Genomic DNA, 20,768 nt, shown 5'->3' with positions numbered 1-20,768 from the left:
TCTGATGGAGACAGGGCCCTGTGAGAGCTGGGTCTGATGGAGTCAGGGCCCTGTGAGAGCTGGGTCTGATGGGAACAGAGCCCTGTGAGAGCTGGGTCTGATGGAGACAGGGCCCTGTGAGAGCTGGGTCTGATGGAGTCAGGGCCCTGTGAGAGCTGGGTCTGATGGAGTCAGGGCCCTGTGAGAGCTGGGTCTGATGGAGTCAGGGCCCTGTGAGAGCTGGGTCTGATGGGAACAGAGCCCTGTGAGAGCTGGGTCTGATGGAGACAGGGCCCTGTGAGAGCTGGGTCTGATGGAGTCAGGGCCCTGTGAGAGCTGGGTCTGATGGAGTCAGGGCCCTGTGAGAGCTGGGTCTGATGGAGACAGGGCCCTGTGAGAGCTGGGTCTGATGGAGACAGGGCCCTGTGAGAGCTGGGTCTGATGGAGACAGAGCCCTGTGAGCTGGGACAGGGGCCTGTGAGAGCTGAGCCCCTTAAGAACAGAGACCTCTGAGCTGGGCCGGTGGTAACAGGACACTGTGAGAGCTGGGTCTGAAAGTGGCAGGGCCCAAAGAGCTGAACCCCGTAGGAACAGGGCCCTGTGAGCTAGGACCAGTTGGGACAGGGCACTGTCAGAGCTGAGTCTGATGAGGACAGGGTCCTTTGAGAACCGAGCCCTGTAGGGACAGGGACCTGTGAGCTAGAACCAGTGGGGACAGGGCCCTGTGAGAGCTGAACCCCTTAGGAACAGGGTTCTGTTAGAGCCGGGCCTGGTGGGGAAGAGGGCCCTGTCAGAGCTAGGTCTGATGGGGGCAGGGCCCTGTGAGAGATAAGCCCTGTAGGGAGAGTGCCCTGTGAGCTAGGACCAGTTGGGACAGGGCCCTGTGAGCTGGGACCGGCGGGGACAGGGCCCTGTTAGAGCTGAGTCTAGTGGGGACAGGGTCCAATGAGAGCTAGGCTCTTGGGAAATGCCCCTATGAGAGATTAGTCTGGTGGGGACCGGACCTAGTGAGAGCTAGGCCCTTGTGGACAGGGCCTTATGAGAGCTGGCACCGGTGTTAGGGTCCTGTGTGCTGGGACCGGTGGTATCAGGGCCTTGTGACGGCTGAGTCAGATGGGGGCTTGGCCCTGTGAGAGATGATGCCCACAGGGACAGGCTCTGTGAGATGTGGGGACAGCGCCCTGTAAGAGCTGGGTCTGATGAGGAGAGAGCCCTGTGAGCTGCGACCGGTGGACACAGGCCCGGTGTAGGGGGACAGTGCCCTGTGAGAACCGGGTTTGGTACATGAGTCTGAACAGAAGATGAAAAAAAGACAGGCCACATACATTGGCAGTGAGGATCTGTATTGTGTCACTCCTGGGAGTAAAACACCAGCATATGTGGCTGAGCAACTCAAATGAGAGAGACAAAAAGAGAAAAACAGATGAGAGGGCGGGGAGTTGAGAAGACAGACAAAGGTGAGTAAAATACATAAAATAGAAAGCAACAGGGAAAGAACCAGAGAGTGCAGATGGGGAAAGAGAGAGCAAGAGAAAGCGAGGGGTTGGCAGTGAGAGGGAGAGACAAAGGGACAGAGAGGGAGTAGACAATGGAAGAGAAAGACAGAGAAGGAAAGAAAAGAACTGAGTGAGAGAAGCAGTAGCCCTGCCAAGTACCACGCATCAGGCGTTAGACTAACGCATTTTAATGTGGTGGTCCGCATCACCGCATTAAAATGCATTGTCACGCATTTTCAGCTTCTGTTGTCCACCTGCTGTGAGCCTGGTGAACAATTTGTCTCTGTATCTTACAATATGCAACACCATGTCGTAATATCCGGAGTCGAATAGTTCAGTTAATATGCGCTGCAGCCGTTTTCTATTTCTAGGGTGTTTGCGTCGACGACGCAGAGCGTTGGTGTAAGAGTTCGAGGCAGACAAAACAGAAACAGACAGAGAAAAAGCATGAGTGTAAGAAAGAGAAAGGAAGAAGAAACACAGATATAAGTCCATATAGGGGCGAAAGAGGGAGACTAGAGTGAGACTGACGGGGGAAAAAGGGGATGGAGAGAGGGAAAGAGACAGGGAGAGAGAGAGAGAGAGAGAGAAGCTACTCTTTCCACCATAAAGCCATTAAGTCTAGTGCCAATGTAGCTAAGCATTTTGAATATCACAGGCACATATCCAGCCTTTTAGTTGAGTTTACGGTGGAAAGGTCTACTAACACATCAAATGCACGGGAAGCCAGTGGGCCTAATTCACTAATAAAAGTAAAAGTACTGGTGGAATTCTCTTCACCTAATTCGATCAAATCCCTTTTCCAGTCTGAAATGTATTTTACTGCAGCCCCTGGGGTACATACCTGACCATTTCAAGAGAGGAAAGTGGTCGAACTGGAGCTTGGAAACGAGTTCCCAAACTTCCAAATCAAAGCACCGCATTAGAGGTCGCCCTCCCCTTCCCTTGAGTGGGAGTTACCACTGAGGGGCTGCACTCATGGCAGAGGAATCAATTTTGTTAAATGCGTTTACGACTGCCGGGAATCCTTTCGTGAACTTTTGGAGGGCGTAATTAGGGTGTTTTTGTCAAAACGTCACAATATGTCAGAGTCAATTGCTTTAAAAATCACATCAGGGATACTGACTTTACGACAAAGACTATAAGGGTGGCTGCTGCGTCCAGTCTCTGGCCCATGAGTGCTAATTCAGCTGCACCCTTTACCTGCACAGCGCTGCATGTTCTCCCCCCCCCCCCCCTTCAGCAGCCAGGAATATGGCAAACAAGGAAGGATTTAATTATCAGTGAAGTCAAACTGCACTAATGATTCTAATGGGTCAGCATGAAAACAGAAGTATATTTAAAGAAGTCATTCAAACCCACAGTATCATAGCAAAGTTCTGCTAGACTTTCAAAGGATTGCTTCTCCCGAAGCTCCTAGAATTTCTGGTATCGAACCAGACTGTAAAGCAGTTATGCATTGAAATACTTGAGTCAATCTTAAGCACTGAAACTTTCTCCAGCAAGCATTCCATCACATTGCATCCTTAGATCAGCTGCCCCAGCTCAAGTAGTTCGGCCCCAAACTTCTAGCCCATAATTCCATGGGATTAGCAACACAAGCAACCCTGGATATTTTGCTCGGCCTCATCATCGAAGTGCTTCTTGAGACCCTGCAGACTGGCGATCCAAGGCTAACTATACCCATCCGACTTATAAAGACTCTTTTACCTTTCTGAAATGACAAAGACAGGCTAAAATAATGGAATGGAATGCCAGACGCACAAACCCAGGTCTGCATTTTCAGCATTTCTTTGGAATGATTCAAAGTGGTCTGGCTGAAAATACATTTCAATTGCGATATGTAACTGGGCAGGTGGTGTGTTGGATTGTAAACTGTATGTTAAAAGGTAAATAAAGTAAAAAAAAAAAAGCATGGATGCTTTATGACCAACCTGTATAAGTTCACATTGCTGTGCCTACAGTTGATGGCTGGAAGTCAAATAAAACGAAGATTTTTCATTTCCTCAAGTGCCTGGGGACATCGCCTGGGACTTAATCTGAAAGAGGTGCCGTATCAGGGAGAAAGGCTTTGATCGCACCTTTATCTCCGCTTAGCCGCAAGAGCTGGCACCAAGGAGACCAGCACACGGACTGCCCCACCTTATCACGCCACCTAGAGACCAGCACACCGACTGCCCCACCTTATCACGCCAACTAAAGACCAGCACACCGACTGCCCCACCTTATCACACCACCTAGAGACCAGCATACCGACTGCCCCACCTTATCACGCCACCTAGAGACCAGCACACGACTGCCCCACCTTATCACACCACCTAGAGACCAGCACACCGACTGCCCCACCTTATCACGCCACCTAGAGACCAGCACACCGACTGCCCCACCTTATCATGCCACCTAGAGACCAGCACACCGACTGCCCCACCTTTTCACGCCACCTAGAGACCAGCACACCGACTGCCCCACCTTATCACACCACCTAGAGACCAGCACACCGACTGCCCCACCTTATCACGCCACCTAGAGACCAGCACACCGACTGCCCCACCTTATCACGCCACCTAGAGACCAGCACACCGACTGCCCCACCTTATCACGCCACCTAGAGACCAGCGCACCGACTGCCCCACCTTATCACGCCACCTAGAGGCCAGCACACCGACTGCCCCACCTTATCACGCCACCTAGAGACCAGCACACCGACTGCCCCACCTTATCACACCACCTAGAGACCAGCACACCGACTGCCCCACCTTATCACACCACCTAGAGACCAGCGCACCGACTGCCCCACCTTATCACGCCACCTAGAGGCCAGCACACCGACTGCCCCACCTTATCACGCCACCTAGAGACCAGCACACCGACTGCCCCACCTTATCACACCACCTAGAGACCAGCACACCGACTGCCCCACCTTATCACACCACCTAGAGACCAGCGCACCGACTGCCCCACCTTATCACGCCACCTAGAGGCCAGCACACCGACTGCCCCACCTTATCACGCCACCTAGTATGAAAGTCCCTCTCCTCACTCAAAAGAGAACAAATCAGAAACTCAGAGGGAACAAAAGCACCTAAGGTGGAATGAAACAACGACCATGACCTCTTGGCATTACTGAAGGGTGACTTTTAAAATAAGCATTTGTAAAGTCAATAGGTCTCAGCAATCCGAGAGCTACAGGCATTGTCAATGTTAATGTATTTTAGTTATGTGTTAAGGGCTCTGCTGACCCAACCAATTGACGGGCGGTAATGAATATGTATGATTTAACACAAAGTTGCAGTAGAGAGTGTTCATTATTGTGACTTTTTTTTATTTAAAACTGTTATTGTTTCTCAGTGAATTTTGGGTGTTTTGTAACCATTTGTATGGTCCAATTTTAAGTAAAACAATAAAAGTAGTGCTCAACAGGGTGCTCCGCGGGCGCCGTGCCAGGGTTTGTTGTTTTAGCCCCAGGTCTGCTTGGAGGAGCAGGTAATGGCGGGTGAGTGCGCTGCGCGCTGGGTGCAGCGATTCAGGTTGCTCCCGGTAACTCACTTTCCAGCAGAACCATGACAGATGGGCTAGCCACTGAACCTGGCAAATGATCATTGATGCGCTATAAAACAATAACTAAATAAAGTGCCATATCACAGTACTGGGAGCCTTCATTTTGTCCCTTATTCATTATGGGACAGACCCCAAAATAACAGCTAATAATAGTATGAATACACATAATTTACCCATGCGGCACGCCAAGCCCACTGTCCACAGGGCCCGCGCCGAGGTTATGGTAATGCAACGAAGTCGCAGACATGACGCATCATAAACCTCAGCCTCTCTAAAAATGCTTCCCTTTTTAGGTCTCGCCTAGCGTTGCAGGAAATGCGGTGCTCGCTTTGCGAGGCATGTAGTATATACTATAGCGGGGAAGCTTTGTGTAAGCTCCGCCCACTCTCCACACATTTTTTTGTTTGACTTACATCCTAAATGCTGCCTTCTGATTGGTTTTCGACTTGTTAGTCCCTCTTCCTCACGTCCATGTCGTCATTTGTAGACTTCCAAGGCTATTGGCCCCTTTACTTTAAAACTATTTTGTTCCCATGGCTCACCCCCTACCCTTTCGCAGTCCGTGACTTCTCGGGCCACCACCACCCCCCCCCACACTTCCATTTCTGCCTTTTTCTCGCCTGCACTCCCATTTCAAATGTAATAGGACTCGCGTAAATGCGTGCTCTATTGCATTGCAAATGCTTGTTTTTTAAAGTAGTGCACATTTAACATGTGTGCGCTGCCTTACATCATTTGCATGCACCAAAAGTCTTGCACGAGGAAAAACAGGAAGTGATGTGGATAGGAGGGTGTTTGGTTTCCAGCGCTCACACACACCACTCTTCTGTCTGTCTGTCTGTCTGTCTCTGTGCCTGCCGTGCCCGCACTCACGCCATGGGGAAGAAGGTGCCTGTCATCCTGGCCGGTTGTGGTGTGTTCGACGGCACCGAAGTCCACAAGGCTTCGGCGGTTCTGGTCCATCTCAGGTAAGGCCTTGCACTACTGACATACTTGTACGTGTGGTGTCCACGCTGTACTACTGGGCTTATTCTCCGAGGCAGCTGGAATCTGTCGTCCATCCTTCCTGGCACTTCCCCCTGCCTCCACCTGTCCTGGGACAGGTCCTAATGGTAGCCGTGCATTCTTTAAGTTGTAAAAATACAATTGGATTACTGTTATTTACGGCGGCCGCTGCTCTGACATCTCAAAACCCAGGGCTGTCTTGTGACTGTCGGGCCCGCTATAGTTCTCTTAGACTTAGTGGTATCAGAGCTGTACTGTCCCGCACCACTGAGAGGGATACAGACAAAGCTACCTGGGCATTGACATCACTACAGGGTACCGTACTGTCCCTGCCTTAGGACGTGCGTCACGTCCTCGAGCTGTGACATCACTGACGGGGTTTCTTAGTTTCCTCTTGAACGCTCTGATGTGAGAGCTAGACACGTTCACATCACTGCAAGGGATGCTGGCATAGCTGCCCAGGGCTTTGAAATCACAACCAGCTACTGTGTTGTCATTACATGAGACTGTGACGTCACTTCCAGGATCACAGCAAGGGACTGTGTTGTCAGCGCCAGGTACCGTGGCATTACTCCCAGGGGGTTTTGGTGAGTGGGGTAGAGCGTGTGGGAGGAGACGGAGCTGGCAACAGTACGAGCACTGTATAGAATACTTAAAAACAAACAAAAAAAGTGAGTTCTAAAATGGGAGGAATGAAGTGATACTAATAAGTGGTCCATGCTCTCGGGGAGGACTAATGAGAAGAAGAGGCATGACGCATGCATGCCATGGACTAATGGGGAGAAAGAATATGAGAGTGACGATGGAGCGAGCAAATGGTAAGCCTATGGGCAGTCTGAAGCCCACAGATTGAACACATGTCTCTTCGAGACAGCGCATGTGCTGTCTAGCCAGCACCTAAAAATGGGGCAGCAGGAGTTGGAGAGGTAAAGAAGTAACATTTCAAACTTCGGGGGACAGAGCCTAGGTACTCTATGTGAAAAATGATAGCCAGGTTGGCACCTCTAAAATAGTTCTTAACTCAGGAAGTTCTGCCACATATATGTTTGCATTAAATAAGTTGTTAGATTTATGTGTAAATTGAGTACATTTTAGGATGAAAGTACACAACAGTTGGCAACTCAGAATGTTGTCAAAGGTTATTTAGACAAGTACACTGGCATTCTTATATTTGCTCATAGTGTAATTGAACATGTTTATGTTCAATTCAATCATATTTCCATTACTGAAATGGGGTTATATAAAAATGCATAAATCAATGTACCACACGTCATACGTTGCTGCATGACATGCGTTTAAAATATAAATAGCATATTTAATATGACCAAAGTTTTTGGCGACACATGATGCGTTTAGCAATTTTGTGGTAAATAATTCATTCAAACTAAAAAACATCAAAAGAAATTTCAAGTTATTCTTCAAGTAATCCCTTAACCTCGGCTAATCCCAGTAATTTTCATCCCAAATTCACACTAAAGTGGCTCATGGGGTGCCCATCTCCAGCTGCTCTGCCTGTGGAAAGTCCTTTGAATATTCCCACCAAGTCGCAATGCAGCTCTGCAGGGATGTGCTTGTTTACCCACCAGATATTAAAAACAAGGTTTCCAAGATATGGAAAAAGAATATGCATGAGACTAAATTTACATGTAGTCATTTTCAGATAAGGTTATTTCAAACCCATTCTGGATTTTACCAGCTGGTTGGTCAATTTGTGAAGCACTAAACCTACCAACAGCTCTTGTGTTATACAAACTGGACCTGCAGGGCCAGCCAACTGTCCATCTCCACAAGGCTCAATTAAAGTCAGTGAGCCTCGAAGAGACCCCCCCCCTGCCCACCCCTGTGCAGGGTTAGCCCAACCAAGTGGTTTTCCTTGAGTCAGGGATTCTTCTCCCAACTTCTCAGTTGTTCTATGTTGGAAGGATATAAAACAATAATCAAAAGACAAAAAATAAGTTTAAATAGTAGTTACACTAAAAATGAACACAAAAGTAACTTTAGCTTCACTTTCCAAAACTTTAATCTTTCGAAGACATCCAACAGCTATCAATATTTTCTCCTCTCTCTGGACCTCACGTGGCTGCCTCTGTCATTTAAATTGTCTCCATCCTAAATAGTCTTCCCTCTCTGCATCAGCTGCCCTCCTGCCTCAGTTTCAGTTTACGCTGCTGAGTTGTGCTAAAAGAAGCAAACTGCAATAAAACGAATAAAAGCTGCAATCGTACAACCCGAGGGAGGCGCATCCCATGTTTTCAGTGTATTTTAGCAGCAGAATTGCAATATAAACCTTCTGAAAGTGGCTTAGCCCTTCACATGAGCTGGGCTGGCTGGGGAAGCAGACGATGGGAACATTTCCAAAAGTGTAGGATAGAGGGAGGGGTTCATAGAAATAGAAAAGGGCCACAGATTGATTGGCATGAATAGGGAGGGACAGGAAATAGACGAGGAAGGCACACCACTGTGGTAAAGCCCACAGCTTCCAGCACACTGTGCTTCCACATGCTTTCAATTAAGCAGGGAGATATATTATTTGTGAAATTAACACCCAGTAGTTTAATGCATTCAAATATAGATGCTATCCTGAGATTTTACTATTTGTAATTTGCCGTTTTAAGTTTTACTGACACGTTCCGAATTACATTTAGGTAGGGACTTCACAGAGTCAATGTAGTATTTTATGTATCATTGGTTTGTGACTGCTTCTGTGGTTGCAAGGCATTGACAGTCACTCACTCCTCAAAGGAGTTGGTGATTGCTTCTCAAAGGGGAAACTGTCCTCACGGGACAGTCTCCGCTTCAGGAATTGGGTGTCCTCAGGTCAAAGGTGAGCAGGTGGTGGTCCAAAGGACCACTGCCTATCAACCTGATTTCTTTCCAATTTATTTTTTAAAGCAGCATCACAGTTACTTTATAAAAAAAATAGGGGCTGCATAAAAAACAAAAATCTCATGCAGGGATGGTGGTCTGCTGCTCCTTGTAAGGCACCATCCTTGTGTTTGCAGCCTGGTCACAAAATGGAAGTGCGCAATTTGATACCACGTTTTGCAACAATTCTTTGAGTACCTAATGCCCATTGTTTATTCATTGCTCTTCAAAAAGTACTGAGGCCCTCAACACCAAATCAAAGTTCAAGTGGAACCCTGCAACAACCTTTATCTTAACAGAAGGGACTTGCAACATGTCCCTTGCTAGCAAACTCCTATCTCTGGAAGAAACACAGCTACCCAGGTGAGATGGCGCATTGTTTGCCTCTTTCACTGGCCATCCCAAAGTCCACAAAAGTTAAGACCACTCCAAGAGAGGTTTTAGAATTGTTCTCTGTCCGGGTTTGATGCTTTTGTAGTATTAAAAGGGGGCTGATCTGTGCTGTGCATCTCCAATATGGGAGGAGTCCTATCAAGGACTCCATACCTTCTCCCTACCGCTCCAACGCAGAGTGATGCACATGTGCACTGTTGTCAGTGTGCACTGCCCTGTTGAGTGACATCTGAAGGAGAGTGCACTGGCTAGTATGTTTGGTTGCACTGCATGAATAACCGTGTGCAGTGCATAAAGTGCCAGGCTCAGTAAATTGGTTATACACCCAATATATTGATTTGTAAGCTGGTAAAGACCTGGCTGTACTGAATTCTGTGTGCGGTGTTAGTTTTGCTTGATGCACTATGAGGTGGCTTAGCGCTGGGAAACCCTTTTTAGGTCGAGCCTAGAGCAGCATGCATGCACTGCTTGCGAGACTTTTAGTAAAGGGCTTCAGAAAGCTCACCAAGCTCACCACACGCTCGTGCATGGTTTTTTTTTCCGCACAGGCTATTGGGCTTTGCGTGTGTCTTTCTAAGAAAGACAGCACGCAATTGGGCAAAGGCGGGTGCATGTCCTGCCTTTGCTCCGCCCACGACCTATTGCTTGCGGTTACCCGCACAGGCGACATCTGTTTTGAATTATCGTGCCCAGACACGGGCGAAATAATTGAAAACAGTTTGCTCGCTGTGGTGCGCTCGCGCGCACCACTCGCGGGCTTTCAGGCTGCTTTACAGCTAAGAAATGTAACTTGTGTTGGGTGTATCTGTTTTCAAGCAGCCGTACTCGGGCTCGTTAATCACACACCTTTGAACTTCTTGGCGAGTCACCTGTTTTTTCCGCGGGCTCTCGGAGTTGCAGAGCTTTCAAAGGCGGATTTCACGCTCACCCAAGACATAAACAAATGTATGGAGGGAGGGCTGGAACAGACAACGAAACCGAAACCAATGCTAGGCATACTTTTGTTTAGCCCAATGTCTCCTTACGTACCACTGAAGTAAGTGTTATTACTTCTGTAGTGTCAGAAAATTACATTAGCAAGTACTGTGGAATGTCAGTATGCGTTTATCTGTTTACAGGGAAAGCCAGTATAAAATGTATCCACTGGCTTTGTATTCTGAGTCAGACACTCAGTTGGAAAGTGACCAGGAAATATTTTCTTTGTTCGAATACGAAAATCGCTGAGTCGCACTATTTGCTTAAATGACATCGCTAGCTTTGTTTGCCTTATTTCAAAATGTATTTAAGAAATTACCTTTTAGTTTATAAAATAGAGGAGACTCGTTCTACATGCATTTAGGGGTTTGAGAGGAGCGGGCAGATGGTGTTTTTTTTTCTTTGTGGGGAAGAAGAGGATAGAGGAAGCGAGTGTCAAGCGCCCCCCTCCCCCAAGATGGCTCAGAACTGTGCACCCGCGGAGGGTGGGTACAGCGTGACATGTCCAGCATCAATCCTGAATAGTGAGTAATGGTTGTGGGTGGGGGCAGAACAGCTGGGGGTCATAAAGGAGGCATGAGGGCGGTAGGGAATTGGGGAGAGGGACGCACATTTTGTACATTTTCTACAAGTATTGATTATTGAGCTTACCGTTAGGTAGGTTTGCCCCTAGGATCTGATCTGACACCGACACCCTCTTCCCCCTTAACTACAAGAAATGAAGCATCGGCAGGTCCTGTGCACCTGCTGACGCTGGAAATGGGGTGTTTTTCATCTAACTGATAAGATCGCGACAAGTAAGTGCCTGTTGTAAGGTGCTTATCTGACACGTCATATTAACAGGCCAAATGTAACTGAGAAGATCGCGTCACGTAAGTATCTGTTGTAAAGTGCTTATCTAACACGTCATATGAACAGGCCAAATGTTTATCTTCACTTGTATAGCTGCAGGTGTAGCCTCTCCAGTTACGGCCAGCTAACTCATGCTGTACATTTGTAGAGTGTAAGTTTTCTTTTGGTGGGACAGGTTGATTGTATCAACCCCCAGTAATGAATATCTGCATCCCAGAGTTGTTCCAGTCACCTGCTTGTTGAGATACATGTCAGTAGCATGTATATGAACTCGCTGAGCTATCTCGCTGGCGATTATTCCCTTGGTGCCGCGAGCGATCGGTGTTCCTACCTTCTGTTCCCAAGCGGTCTCTCCGAACAACCACTTAATAGGGCAGATACCATTCCCAACTTCCTACTTATCACCCAGATCTTTTTACTATTTTGCAATGGCAACCTTCTGAAAGTAAAATTACGCAATTAGCTTCTTGCCATTGCCACAATTTTCGTTAAATACCTTGTCAGTATCGAGCCAAAGTTGTCATGTGTCAACTGATTTCTCTCCCTCTCCCCCACACATACACAGTTTCCGTGACCTGGAACGCCACACTGCCATGCTAGAGAGTTTATTTGCTTTCTGCAGTGTTTACACCGAAACCGCAGCAATTCCTTTTATTTAATTGTGGTTGGATGGAAATGTGTTATGATGAAGTGACCGGTGGCCTTTGGTACTTCCAAAAGTACTGAAGTGGAAATGAAAACGGAAACGAGTAATCTTTCAAGCTCTTTGTGGATTTTAGTGAAACTCTGAATAGTTACCACAGGCAGAACAAGCACTAGCCGTAGTCTCTAGGGCGAGAACCACTTCCCAGCTATGAACAGGAAAGAGATTGCAGATTGTTCACAAATATCTCAATGTAGCTCCTGTGAAACATATAAACTCGGCATTATATTTTATGGAGGTTTTTTTCTGTATCAATGTTCATGTGTTTTGGCCATGCTACCATTTCAAACAGAATGACAATTCAGAGCAACAGAAGGCGTGGAAGAGCAGCAACAGGCTGAGAAACACATCAACTGATGTACGCCATTTTCTTTTATCAAGAAGAAGTGGCTGCATTTCCCAGCACTGCACTCCAGCACTGACTGACTGACTGCCTATCCAAACCCAATTTCACAATCTCTCTCTCTCCTTCTTATTCTCTCATCCCTCCCTTCCTTATTGGCCTCCGTAATGCCCTTTACTTCTTTCCTTCCTTTGTCCCTAACCCTCCCTCCTTTTCCCATTCTTCATTACTTCAACCATCTCTTCCCACTTCCTCGATTCCTCCTTCCCTCAAACCCTTCCTTCCTATTTACTTCCACTGCCCCTTCTGCCTCTCTGCCTCCCTATCTTTCTTCATTACCTCCTTTCCTCCTTTTTGCCCATCTTAATCCGTCTCTTCACTCCGTAATTATATACCCAGCCTTATTTCTTCAAACCTTATTTCAACTTCACTTAATCCAGCCATTCATATCTTGCTCCTCCGCCTTTCACTAAATCCTTTCTTTTTTTCTTCCTGCTTTCTCTCCTAGCCTTTTTCCTCTTTCTCTACCTCACTCCGTCCTTCCCTTCCTCTCACATCCTCTCATCTTTCCTCCCTTCCTTCTCTTACTTCCTCCCTCCTTTCTTCCCTTCCTTCCTGAATTTCTCTATCACATTGCTCTTTCTCTCAATGTCACGCAGTTCCATGCCACACAATTCAACTCCACACATTTCCATTCCACACTACACAATTCACCAACAAACCGCATAATTCAACTCAAAAACACAATTACATAACACCACATACATCCAATCCAAACCACATAATTCCTCATCATGCTTCAAAATTCAACAGCACACCACATCATTAAACTCCATTCCATACCATTTCACACCCAAAATACCATCAAACACAATTACACACCATCACACCCACTCCACATAATTCCAATATGCGCAATACCACATAATTACTATCCACATATTTCAACTGTAAACCATGCCACATAATTCCACTACACAAATCCACTCCACACAATTCCATGCCACACAATTCCACGACTAACAATTCCATGCCACACAATTCCACGACTAACAATTCCAAGCCAACTCACATCATTCTACTACACACCACATGCATACACTCTACAGCATATAGGAAAAAGACATTATCATTTACAACGCCAATTGCTCTAACTCAAGCAAATGCAAGAGCTATTGCATTCCTTTTTGGATCGTAAAAGTAAAAAAAAAGGCACCTGCATCATTTCCTGTGGTAATACATGCATGTGCCTACAATATAATGTGGCCATTCTTGTTTATTATAACTTTTCAACATGCTGCACAGCAGCCACGCTGCTCTACAACATAGCTTAAAAACAAAGGCCAAACCATAACCTCTGGCTAAGCACTTATATGGTCCCAAAGGCGAGACCTATTGGCTATGCCAATGCTTGTTTGGGTAGCTATGCACTCTTTAGAACTCAAAAATATGGAAATAAAAGCTCACAGAAGAAAAGACATGAGCAAGTTATAAGACCAAAAGAGAGGCTAGAGTTTATAGAGGAGTGAGTGGCAAAATCAAGAACCGCAGAAGCCTAAGAAAGAGTAGTTTCATTGGGAAAGACTGATAGGAAGCAGCTAACAGATTAAAAAGAATGAGATCCTGATTCACAAAGGTAAAGTTAGACCAAAAGTCTAAGTTCAGACCAAAAGTCTAACTTTACTACATTTCAATATTCACAAAGGTGAGTTACGAGTAGTATCTTCACGAGGTTCCGCACTCGTGGTGGAGGTTCCACACTTGGGCGGAGGTTCCGCACTTGTGCTGGAGGTTCTGCACTCAGGCGGAGGTTCCGCACTCGTGCTGGAGGTTCCGCATGTGGGCGGAGGTTCCGCACTCGTGCTGGAGGTTCCGCACTCAGGCGAAGTTTCCGTACTTGGGCGGAATCTCTGCAGTGGAGGTGGAATTCCACCCCGAATGCGAAGATTCTACCCCGAGTGCGGAACCTCCATTCCGAGTGCGGAACCTCCGCAGTCATAAAGATACTACTCGTAAATTACCTCTGTGAATACCGAAAAGCAGTAACGTTAGACTTTTGGTCTAAACTTGGACATTCGGTGTAGCTTTACCTTTGTGAATCGGGGCCTGCGGTAGGAGGAGAGCTCAGAGTGATGTGAAGATGTAGAAAGTTTGCGTGGAGGGAGTTTCAGTGGAGTGGGGAGAGCAGAATCAGCGCTACAGAGACTTAAACGATGGAAATAGATTCTAAAGATGCAGGCAGTTGCTTGAAACCAGGAAATGAAAGTCACTCTTGAAGACATCAGTGAATAGTGTGGATGTTTTTCACATTGTGGTTCTGAGAGGCATCTGACAGACAAGAAGAGCGAAACCTGAGTTCTCTATAATGTCAATCAACTGATAAATACCGGAAATAATCCTTAGAAGGGGGTCTGGGGAACCCAAATCTTGGTAACAGTGAGCAGATGGAGCAGACAAAATATAGAGATGTTTATCACCAAAGAGTACTAGGACATCACAAAATGAGAGGAGAAGGCCAATGAATAACATGAATTGAAGACAGTAAGGGCTGAGGAAGGAGATGTAATGAGACTCACTAACAGAAGTACTGGTGAGGATTGACTCCGAGACACTTAAACACTCACTGTAATTTGTGTGGATTAATGGATTAGTAAAGTCACACCATGAAACACCATCACCACAGGTTTCAGTTTTACCCAGCAGTGGGTTTTTTTCCACGTCGGTATTGCGGCTACCGTAAGTTTTTGGTTTAATCGACCACTAAAACCACGTTATTCCCCCTCCCCATTTTTCACCATGTTTTCTCTACCCAAATCACTCCAGGTAAAATGAGGCTGGATTCGTGGAGGCAAAAAGAATAGGGTCTTTGCGCACTTTTTGCGTGACTCAGAATCCAAATCAGGCCGCAAGCACTGTTTGTGCCCTACTCCACAGTTACCACAGGACTCCGCACGACCCCATTAGTATCCAATATTTATAATATATACTACTACTGAACCCATAGGCGCCACCACCAGTTCCTCGAGAACACGGTTAGTTGAAAAACTGGAGGAGAATATGAGAGTGACATAAATACTTGTATTCAGTAGAGTTTGTGTCAGTGATTGAGAGAAACTGAAGAGTTATGCGGGAAACATGTCAAGCACAAAAGTGCTCTTATTAGAAAAGAATGAGTGTGAGGTATAGAGCAATAGAAAACAAAGAAGGAATGACAGAGAGGAACGAAAGAGGAAAAAAAATGTTTTTCATTTTAAAGAGAACTTCTGAGAGACTGATCGTGGAGATCACAACATGCCATTCTTTGTGACAAAAAGGGGGGGTGTATAATTAGGGGCACAGAAATTTGTGGGAGCAGTACGTAATGGAGGTGAGGGTTTAAAGTAGAGTAAACATGAATTGACCCTTGGGGTCAGCATATCAAAATGGCTCACACTGACTAAACAATATGAGAATAACATGGGGGAGCAAGAGTGATGCTGGGGTGCATAGGGATGGCCATAACTGCACATATCACTAACAAGGGTCTCTATGGAGCATGTCATCCAGGTCTGTAGGTCATATATGATCATGACAGGATCTGTCGCCTTGATGACACAGAATAAGTGAGAGGTGTCCTTCACACATCCCTTGAGCATTAAGATTGGCTTTATTTAGAGCCCAGAAATCTGTTGTCCTATTCCATTTACCACTCCGATCTCACATCCTGAGCCAATAGATAGTCTTTAATATGTGCCCTCTTTTTAAAATCCAATGTTTTAATGTGTATGCTTTACATCTTCCTATAAGAAAAAGACCCTTCTTTCTCGAGAAGTGTTGTAAGGTATGTACCAGCGTGGAAAGATGATGAGATTATGACAGTCTGTGCAAGCCCCACACTGGCATCACACAGAACAAAACCGTGACTTTGCAAAAGATGTGCAAACTTGTGCGGAAGGATAACAGCAGACTGGAGACAATCTGATGATGGACTTCCAAAACAGAGAGAGCACAGTTTTGGAGAGAAGTTCCATAATGTGCTCATATCTGCGCTGGCAGGAAGAAGCATGCTGGCGATATCACAGCTACAATCACATTCCCAAAGGGAGTAAACACAGAGGAAGAGTTCAACTATTGTTCACCAAACATGTGCTACAGGTGAAGATGAGCATCTACAGGGGGAACAAAGGACCAAAACTAGAAAATGGAACTCCAGTGAGTGGACAGTGAATGCATAGAATCATCTATCAGTAAAAATTCTCCAGTGGAAAACAGGACATGAATTCAAACAAGTCACAGGAAGTTGCTGTGGAGACAATTGCATTTTGAACAGCTTGGGTAATGGTGGAGGACATACAAGAGCAAAAGCAAACAGGAAACTGGATGGACACCCCAAGAAACGCTTTTTTGCTATTACATTCTATTTATTTTGAGATAAGTGCAAATCCCAAATAGCACAGTCATTACCCTGATTATCATACAGCTCAAATGGTGAGTGTCTTATCTTTTTTGTATACCTGTGGCTCCCATATACGTTCTGTTTTTGCAAATCAGCGTAGTGCCTACACCGTTTGAAGCAAGCAGTCTCACCCGATTGCTGCTTATCATTTGGCTGTAAACTATCACTTCCTAGTTCAGATAGGGACACAGCTGTGTGCATAGCCACTGCAAGAACTTTCCCACCGCAGGCAAAACTACCTGGTAACACTCTAGTCCCAAAACAATAATGCACATCTGTTCCTTGCAAGGGCAACCTGGTGCCATCTGTGGAGGAACCTCTGGGCAGCCGCTGGGTACTGCATTTCCTGTTTTTCCTGGTGAGGCTTTCTGAAGGTTTTGCCCCACTCTAGGGTGTAGAGGGCAATGTGACACTGACAGCCATTGAGAATCATGCTGAATTCAGGGTCACTCAAATAGCCCCTCAAATGGCAGAGTCTCATTCCTTTGCTCCCCAAGGGGATCCTCAATATTTGATCTTAGGTTTTTTGTACCTCTCAAAGCTATGGGACAAAGGATATAAGGGCATTTCTAGGGCCTCCAAAAACTATCACATGAGCAAATTTGCATTCTAGATAGGCTGTGGTTTAAAGTCGATAAGTCAGATTTACAAAGGGTCACCAGCGAAGGTCAGACGTGCTCCAAAAAGCTAACAACTTACTTGGAGCAAATTTCCAACTTTTTTTCAATTCTCAAATAAGTCACTAAAATCTACCACACTTGAAGATTTCCAGTAAACAAATTTGCAAGCAATTCCAAATATAAAAGTGCTGCAATTCCACATTCCCAGATGTGTAAATGTCACACTCAATTGCATTTGCACTGATTAACTTTTTTTGTTTCTCCCCATGAAGGAGCACATTCCTCTAGGCACCCACCAATTTTGGACTTCACCCATCCCAATTTCCATCCTGGGAACAAATTTACAGATGCCTTTAACAGGAGTAAATCTCTAACATGTTCACGCTGAGAAACTACGAGCAAAGGTTTGCAGATGGATATTTTAGGGTGTTCCCAAGTTTTGCTGACGTCTGCCTCTTAGGGGGGAGGGGTGGCAAAAGCTCCCCCTTGGCAGATGTATTTGCACTTAAAATTCTGGTTAAATTTAGACAGACTGCATGCTACAACTGGGGCTTGAAGTGCATAGAGTTGCTGCCACAGAAAAAAAAAATACATCAGAAAAGTGACTCTGTGGCTCCTGGAATGGGAGAGGGGATATGCACTTTGTTTGCGCCCCTCTGCCCCCAGGCCCTGCGGGTCACCTTACCTGAGGAACTCGCAGGGGGGCTTGTCCGGCTCACGGGCCCCTGTTTCGCCTCTGTCCTTGTGTGAGAGACTGAGGACAGCTCCGTCTCTTGAGTGACAGGTGCAGCTAAGGCTGGTCTGTGGGTCGCACTTCCGGCTCCGGAGAGAGAGGTGCCGCTCAGGCTTCAGTGAGAGAGGAGCTGCTCTGTCTCCCGTGAGAGAGGTACAGGCCGGCTCCTGTAAGAGAGGTACAGCGCCGGCTCCAGTGAGAGAGCTACAGCGCCGGCTCAGCGCCGGTTCCTGTGAGAGAGGTACAGCGCGGCTCCTGTAAGAGAGGGCTCTGCGATGGTCGTCAGCTGTCGCTCCTGTGAGAGCTCACTCTCCTTTGTGAGAGGCACATCTGTGGCTCCCCTGTTCCAGTTGTGAGTGCCGCTGTCAGAGGTGCTGCTCCGTTCGGTGTTTGTGTGAGGTGCAGCTCAGACCTTGACCTGTGTGAGAGAGGCGGGGCTCTCGCTCGTGGGGGAGGTTCAGCCCCCCTGTGTCCTGTAAAATAAGCTCCGTTTTAGCCTCTAGGGCAGAGGCGGGGCTCTTGCCCCCGGAGGAGAGGCAGCTCCGAGTCTGAATTCTGTCAGAGATGAAGATTCTAGCGCTTGACAGACATGCAGTATTTGATCTTGTTCTTAGGCGCTAGAAGTGCAGTTTGATATGCGCAGCACAGGCTCTTGCGAGGAGGGGCAGCTCTGAAAGAATGTGTGAGAAGTGCAGCACCTGTGTGTGAAAGAAGGAGCCCCAGATCTTGTGAGGGAGATGTGGCCCCTACCCCTGTGTGCGTAAAACAGCTCCTAGTCCGCGTGTGAGAAGTGCAGCTCCCGCCCCCGTGGGAGCTGCAACTCAGAATACGTGGGCGAGAAGGGAAGTTCCGGTGTGAAAGTGGAGCTCAGACTACAGGATGTGAGAGGCAGCTCCTGCTCTTGTGTGGGAAATGGAGCACCGGCTCCTGTGTCAAGGTGCAGTCTCTTCTCCCCTGTAGGCAATTCAGCTCTGACTCCTGTGGGTTTGAGCTGCAGTTCCTCCTGTCATGGAAATGCAGCTCCGGCTCCTATCCCTGTGTGGGAAATGCAGCTCCTGTGTGGAAAATGCAGCTCCGGCTCCTATCCCTGTGTGGGAAATGCAGCTCCTCTGTTTGAAGCACAGCTGGTGCTTCTGTGTGGAAGGCAGAGCTCATCTGTGTTAGCCGCAGCTCCTGTTACTGTGTGGTGAAGGTCGCTCCTCTGTGGGAGATGTAGCTGATGTGTTGATGATAACGTTTCTGCTCCTGTGATTGGCCCAGCAATCTTGAACCTCACCTTCTGCTCCTATGCGTGAGCTGCAGCTCCCTCTCATCTGTGGAAGATGGAGCCCTTGCTCCAATGTGTGCCCTGAATCTCCTGCTCCTATGTTGAAGATGCAGCTCCTGTGTTGAAGATGCAGCTCCTGTGTTGAAGATGTAGCTCCTGCTGCTCTGCTGAAGGTGCAGCTCCTGCTCCTGTGTTGAAGATGCAGCGCCTGTGTTGTTGATGCAGCTCCTGATCCTGTGTTTAAGATGCAGCTCTTGCTCCTGTGTGTGGCCTGCAACTCCTGTGTTGAAGATGCAGCTCTTCCTCCTTTGTTGTTGATGCAGCTCCTGCACATATATTGAAGATGCAGCTCTTGCTCCTATCCGTGAGCTGCAGCTCCTGCTCCTGTGTTGAAGAAGCAGCTCTTGCTCCTGTGTTGAAGATGCATCTCCTTGTGTTTTTGATGCAGCTCCTGCGTTGAAGATGCAGCTCTTGCACCTCTGCGGGAGATGCAGGTTCTGTGCTGTTGATGAGGCTCCTGGGTTAAAGTTGCAGATGCAAGTCCTACACCTGTGTGTGAGCTGCGGCTCCTGTGTTGAAAATGCAGCTCCTTGTGTTGAAGATGCAGCTTCCTCTCCTGTGTTGAAGATGCAGCTCTCGCTCCTGCGTTGAAGGTGCAGTTCCCGCTCCTGTGTTGAAGATGCAGCTCCTCGTGTTTTTGATGCAGCTCCCGCTCCTGTGTTGAAGATGCAGCTCCCGCTCCTGTGTTGAATATGCAGCTCCTGCTCCTGTGTTGAATATGCAGCTCCCGCTCCTGTGTTGAAGATGCAGCTCCTGCTCCTGTGTTGAAGATGTAGCTCTTGCACCTCTGCGGGAGATGCGGCTCCTTGTGATTTTGATGAAGCTCCCTCTCCTGTGTTTTTGATGCAGCTCCCGCTCCTGGCTTGAAGATGCAGCTCATGCACCTCTGCGGGAGATGCAGGCCCTGTGCTGTTGATGCGGTTTCTGTGTTAAAGTTGCAGATGCAAGTCCTACACCTGTGTGTGAGCTAATGCTCCTGTGTGTGAGCTGCGGCTCCTGTGTTGTTGATACACTTTCCAGCTTTCTTGAACTTCGACCCCTGCTGCTGTGCGTGAGCTGCAGCTCCGGTTCCCGTGGGAGCGGGGCACCCCCTGTGTGTGGCAGACGCAGTGCTCCCCTGAGATGTGAGTGGCAGACGCAGTCCCCTGAGAGGCGCTCTCCGGGTCCTTCGTCACCCCCGGCTCCCTCCCGTGTGCTCTCCGTGTCAGGCAGGAAGCTTCCCTCCTTTATAAGCGGCTGGTTTGCCGTGTGTCAGGCTGCGGCCGTGCTCAGCATCCGAGCCCTTGGAAAAACCCCAGGCCAGCCCCCCGAGGGAGGGAGTGAGGGAGGGTGGGGTTTGCGCGGGAGGGGGGCGATCCATGTCACACCTGCCTCGGCACTCGCCTCTCGGGGGTCGGCAGGGCCAGGCGGGGGTCCTCTGTGACTTCGGGGAGTGGGCTGGCATGGAGTCCTCTGAGGCTTCTGTTCTGGGTGTGGGTGGGCAG

At 47.6% G+C, this 20,768-nt stretch overlaps 1 protein-coding gene across 1 annotated transcript in view; it reads right to left on the bottom strand.

Moving 5' to 3' along the window:
- SLC6A6 (solute carrier family 6 member 6) overlaps window positions 1–20,548 on the bottom strand; it is a 271,368-nt gene extending 250,820 nt beyond the window's left edge. Inside the window, exon 1 of the mRNA XM_085624442.1 lies at window positions 17,910–20,548. The gene's annotated coding sequence lies outside the window, so the exon portion shown is untranslated. The remainder of the gene's footprint in view (window positions 1–17,909) is intronic.
- Between the last annotated feature and the right edge of the window lie 220 nt (window positions 20,549–20,768).

The sequence above is a fragment of the Triturus cristatus genome, chromosome 9 (genome assembly GCF_964204655.1).
Source record: "Triturus cristatus chromosome 9, aTriCri1.1, whole genome shotgun sequence".
Taxonomy (NCBI): domain Eukaryota; kingdom Metazoa; phylum Chordata; class Amphibia; order Caudata; family Salamandridae; genus Triturus; species Triturus cristatus.
This window is presented reverse-complemented; position numbering and strand designations above follow the sequence as displayed.